Source organism: Eptesicus fuscus, chromosome 14 (assembly GCF_027574615.1).
Source record: "Eptesicus fuscus isolate TK198812 chromosome 14, DD_ASM_mEF_20220401, whole genome shotgun sequence".
Lineage (NCBI taxonomy): Eukaryota > Metazoa > Chordata > Mammalia > Chiroptera > Vespertilionidae > Eptesicus > Eptesicus fuscus.
In genome coordinates, this window is record NC_072486.1 from 5,731,321 (window position 1) to 5,737,320 (window position 6,000).

Sequence of the window (6,000 nt, forward strand, 5' to 3'; positions counted from 1 at the left end):
GATTACAAACCAGTCTTGTCCCAATCAGTTGTAAAAAACCAAAAATATCTGCTGAAATCATCACCTATCTTCGGGGTGGGGGGGTGGGGGGGTAGAGGGCAAAGCCTCCCCCAGGTGTGAACCCCAGGGATGGGATTGGTGTCATTCCCATCTACCCATGAGAAAGCCAGAACTCAGAGTGGTCAAGGGCTTTGCTCGGGGTCACACAGCTACCAAGTAGTGGGGGCAGGATTCCAGGAAGTCCAGCTGGATTCCAGGAAGTCCAGAGGACACTCGAGGGTGTCCTCTCCTCTGCAAATACAGCCTTGAATGCCTTTGACATCGGGCCCTAAACTGCCTTTTGTGCCCAAGGTGCCTGACTTCTGGAAGCTTCTCTCTGAAAGCCAAGAACGGGCGCCGAGGGGCGAGGTTAGGTCGTCCCTGCTCACAGACAGGGCTCCGAGGCCACGGGCCACACGCTCCACGCCCCTGGCACCGGGCATGCTTCTCCGTGACGGGAGGGTGTTATGGGTGGAACCATGTCCCCCAGGGATGTGCTGGACGCCTGGCTCCGGGCCCTGGGAAGGGGATCTTATTGGGAAACGGGGCCAGTGCTGCATACCCGAGTTAAGATGAAGTCATGAAGAGGGCCCTGTCCCAGTGCGACTGCTGTCCTTACAAACCAGGGAATCTTGGACACATTCGGCAGGAAGGCGGCCACGGGAAGGAGGCGCAGAGGTGGGAGCGATGCTGCCACAAGCCAAGGAGCCCTTGGAGCGTCCAGAGGCGGGAGAGTGAGGAAGGGCCCTCCCGCAGGGGCACCCAGGAGCACGGGACTGTCCACACCTTGATTTCAGGCTCCGGCCTGCAGACGGGGGAGCGAATACATGTCTGTGGTTCTCGCCAGGAAACCACTGCAGGGGAGCGCTCCCCTCGTCCTCTGGCTGCCCTGAGCACCCCAAATTCTGATTTGACAGTGCTCCTTGCTCCCCAGTCAGTTAGAATATCTGGCCGTTAATCAAAGTCAGGGGAGATATTTAACTTTCCTACAATAAACTCACAAGTTAGATTGTGCCTCCCCGTAATCGCGTGGCTGAGATATTGATCTGGCGGCGGAATGACGACTCCGGGACCTCCTGCCCAGCAGCTGCCCACGCGGACGCCTTCCCCGGATTGGCAGCAGCAGGGACTCGGCGGGGCCGTGCCTTATCTCGCTTGGTAACAGGAGGTACCATATCGTCCCGAGATAAGGAGGAGCGACTTCGTAGCATCTGACTCAGTGGCCTTGGTTTCCTGCAGGTCACAGATAAACAGACGGAGGGACATGAACCTTAGCCAACCACGAGGAAATGAACACCAGACAGGAAGTGAACAAAGTCAGCCAGGATCGTTGAGAATCCAAAGCCCAAAGCCATTTGCTCCAGGCGAGGAAACAGGTAGCAGCAAGGGCACTCACAGGTCCACTGAGATGCTGCGAGGCTAACGCAGCCCTGAGAAGCCGGGTGTATCCCGAACAGGTCTGTCACCTGGCCCAGCCACGCCCCAGGGTGGGATCCTGGGCAGTGTTCACTAGTACAATCTCCCTCTGGAGAGCTCATCAGGCCCATGAGCATATTAAAGACTTTGACTCCGGCCAGTGTAGCTCAGTGGTTGAGCGTCAGCCTATTGACCAGGAGGTCAGAGTTCAATTCTTGGGCAGAGCACCTGCCCAGGTTGCAGGCTCGAGTCCCCAGTAGGGGGCGTGCAGGAGGCAGCCAATCAGTGATTCTCTCTCATCATTGATGTTTCTATCTTTCTCTTCCTTCATCTCTGAAATCAATTATATAATTACTAGAGGCCCGGCGCACAAAATTTGTACACCAGTGGGTCCCTCAGCCTGGCCTGCGCCCTCTCGCAATCCGGGACCCCTCTGGTCCGTGCTCAAAGTGTCAGACGGCTGGGGAGGAGCCTGAGCCGGGGCTGGGTGCCATGCCACTCCCGCTCATCCCGGCCCCACTGCGCCTGCTGCCACTGTGCTTGCCAGCCGTGAGTGGCGCTCCCCCTGTGGGAGCACACTGACCACCAGGGGGCAGCTCCTGCGTTGAGCATCTGCCCCCTGGTGGTCAGTGTGCATCATAGCGACCAGTTGACTGGTGGTTCAGTCAACTGGTTGTAATGGTCACTTAGGCTTTTATATAGACATATAAAAATATTTTTAAAACATTTTTTTAAAGACTGAGAAATTCTGCTGGAAAGATACCATTCAAGGCCTTTCGGGGGATGCAGTGCAACGCACCTCGGAATTTGAATGCATTCTGGCCCGTCTGTTTTGCAGACTGTGAGGCTGAGGCCGGAGAAATTAGATGCCCTCTCAAAAGTCACCCAGACAGAAAGTGACCTTGTGTGCCTGGACTGGGATGGTCAGATCCCAAACCCAGTGCTCTTTCTACGTTTTCATTTTCCCATTAATTAGTTTATTAATAAACATTTGAGTGCGACCATGTGGGGATGTGGGAATGTAAAAATGAAGAAGGCAGGCCTTACCTTGCACGTCATTTGCTATTTCTGGAATAAATGAGCAACAGAATAGCAAGCAGTGGAAAGGTTGTGGGGAGGGAGGGAGGGAGCAGCTGACTGGGATGAATATAGAACCAGCCAGTCTGGAGGTTTCAGATTAGGTTACTGCTGTTCTAGGGAGTCCCATCATCAGGACCCATTGTCCCCACCACCCACGGCCCCTTCAGAGAGGTGGCAGGCAGAGCCCGGCTGCCCCGGGCCACCTGCTAACCTGGCTGAGCTGATGGGTTAGGGGTACCAGCCCCAAGCTGCCAGACGCTTACAATACACCTGCTTCCCCAACATGGGATGACCGATCCGATTTCTTCAAATTGGAACTGGGGGCAACAGAAAAGGCAGTGGACTGGGAGGCTGAAGACAGCGGAACATCTGAGGAGAGAGTGTGGGGGAGGGAGGGCACTGGAGGGTGGCAGGCAGGGGGAAGCCAGGAGTAGCAGTGTGGAGGGCAGACCTGTGGGGCCTGGGACAGAGTGTGCACAGGAGACCAGGACAGACAGACAGCAGGCAGCAGCCCCCCCCCCCTGACCCCCAGCCATCCCTGCTCAGGATTCTGGGAGGTCCCGTCTCCCTTGGTGCCCCACCCACACGACCTGAGCCCGCCTGAGAGGGGCTCCGGTCTGGGTTAGTAAATTATGGTAAAATACACATACCATCAAATGGGCCATGCTGACCGTGTCAAGTGTCCAGGTCAGTGGCATGAAGTGCATTCACACTGTTGTGCAACCATCACCCCAGACCTTTCTCTTTATCTCCCAAAACTGAAACTCTGTCCCCTTAAACATTAACTCCCCATCCTCCCCCTCCTCCCGGCCCCCGGCATCCTCCATTCTACTTCCTGTCTCTGTGAATGTGACTCCTCTAGGGACCTCCTAGATGAGGGACACAGGACCTGTCCTTTTGGGCCTGGCTTACTTCGGTTAGCTAACCTCCCCAAGGTCCATCCAGGTAGCACCATGCGTCAAACGTCCTTTTTACGGTTGAGCAGTATTCCCCTAGAATAGATGTACAGACCATATGCTCATCCATCCATAGACGGGTGCTTACGTGGCTCCCACTAAGGGGCTATTTGAATAATGCTGCTGTGAGCATAGCTGCACAATTTCCTCTTTGATACCTTTTCCCAATTCTTTTGGGGGTCAAGACACCTGTCAGTGGTGCAGGAGGAAACGGGGGGCTGCCTAGAGCTGAGATGCTGCACACTCAGCTGAGGTCCAAGAAGGTGGGGTGACGGGGGAGCTCTTCCTCTGTGTTTTCTCCTGGTGCTTAGGGTTGGGGGGCTACCTCCCAGCCCACACCACAGGGAGCCTCTGTCCAGGCAGAGACAGATCTGCCTGAGGCACAGTGACCAGAACCCTTGCTTCCCCACCCTTCCCCGTGCTTTTCCAGCAGGCTTTCTGGAACGTAAGCTCCGTGAGGGCAGCGATGGTCTCATTTGGGTCCCTCAACCATTTCTAGCACCTGCTGAGAGCCTAGCACAAAAGGCACATTTTACTCAAATGACATTTGCTAAGTCATTAATACTTTATATAATAATATATATATACTAGCGGCCCGGTGGACAAAATTCGTGCACGGGGCGAGGGGGTGGTCCCTCAGCTCGGCCTGCACCCTCTCGCAATCCAGGACTGCTGGCTCCTAACCACTGGCCTGCATGCCTGCCTGACTGCCCCTAACCACTTTGCCTGCCTGCCTCATCACTCCCAACTGCTTCTGCCTGCCTGCCTGATCGCCCCTAACTGCCTCTGCCTCAGCCGCCATGGCTGCAGCTTTGTCTGGAAGGATGTCCGGAAGGATGTCCAGAATGACATCTGGAAGGTCGTTCGGCTGTCCAGTCTAATTAGCATATTATGCTTTTATTATTATAGATTATATATAGTTGATTTCAGAAAGGAAAGAAGAGAGAGAGAGATAGAAACATCAATGATGAGAGAGAATCATTGATTGGCTGCTTTCTGCACGCCTCCTACTGGGGATTGAGCTTGCAACCCGGGCATGTGCCCTGACGGGGAATTAAACTGCAACCTCCTGGTTCATTGGTAGATGCTCAGCCACTGAGCCACACCTGTCAGGCATCATTAACACTTCAAAGTTAATTCAATCACTATGTTCTTTTTTCTATCTTCCCCCCATACACTTCCACCTCTTAGTTTTATTTTCTTTTTTATCACCCAAAGTCCATAGTTTACACTAGGGTTCACTCTCCTATGCGCTTTGACAAATGCATAATGACATGTGTCAGCCATTATGGTGTCATAAGAGTTTCACTGCCCTAGGAGTCCTCTGTGCTCCGACTGTTCACTCTTCCCTCCCCCAACCCCCACTCCTGACAAGCACTGACCTTCCTATCTCCGTGGTTTTGCCTTTTCCAGGTCATCTAGTTGGACGCATGCAGTAGGTAGCCTTTCAGATGGGCTTCTTCCGATGCATTTAAGGGTCCTCCGTGTCTTTCCATGGCCTGAGAGCTCATTTCTTTTTGGCACCGAATACTCTTTCATCGTCTGGATGGGCCACAGCTTATCCATGCACCTCCTGAAGGACACCTCGGATGCTCCCAATTTGGGCGATTATGAAGAAAGCTGCCATAAACACCTGTGTGCAGGTTTTTGTATGGACTTAAGTTTTCAGCATCTTAGAGCAAATGCCAAGGACTGTGACTGCTGGGTCGTGTGGTCAGAGTGTGTTTACTTCCGGAAGAAACTGCCCACCCGTCCTCCAAAGTGGCTGCACCGCTTTGCGTTCCCACAGCGATGAGCGAGTTCCCGTCGCTCCCATCCTTGTCCTCGGCACCTGGTGCTGGTCTGGGTTTTGGCTGCTCTAATAGGTGTGAGTGGCACCTTGTTTTCATTTTCAGTTTCCTAATGGCCTATGATATTGAGCATCTTCTCATCTGTATATATACTCTTCGGTGAGGTGTCTGTTCAGACCTTTGCTCATTTTTGTTGAGTTTTAAGAGTTCTTTTTTTTTTTTTTAATTTAATGAATCTTTATTGTTCAGATTACAATTGTTTCTCCTTTTTCCCCACATATCTCCCCACCACCCAGTTCCTACCCCCCCTCTTCCCTTACCTCCCCCCCCCGCTGTCCTTATCCATAGGTGTATGATTTTTGTCCAGTCTCTTCCCATACTCCCCACACAGACACCCCTTTCCCCCTGAGAATTATCAATCCACTCCCATTCTATGCCTCTGATTCTATTAAGTTCACCAGTTTATTCTGTTCCTCAGATTTTTAATTCACTTGACTTTTAGATTCATTTGTTGATATATATGTATTTGTTGTTCATAATTTTTATCTTTCTTCTTCTTTTTCCTCTTTTTAAAGAATACCTTTCAGCATTTCATATAATGCTGGTTTGGTGGTGATGAACTCCTTTAGCTTTTTCTTATCTGTGAAGCTCTTTATCTGCCCTTCAATTCTGAATGATAACTTTGCTGGGTAGAGTAGTCTTGGTTGTAGGTTCCTGCT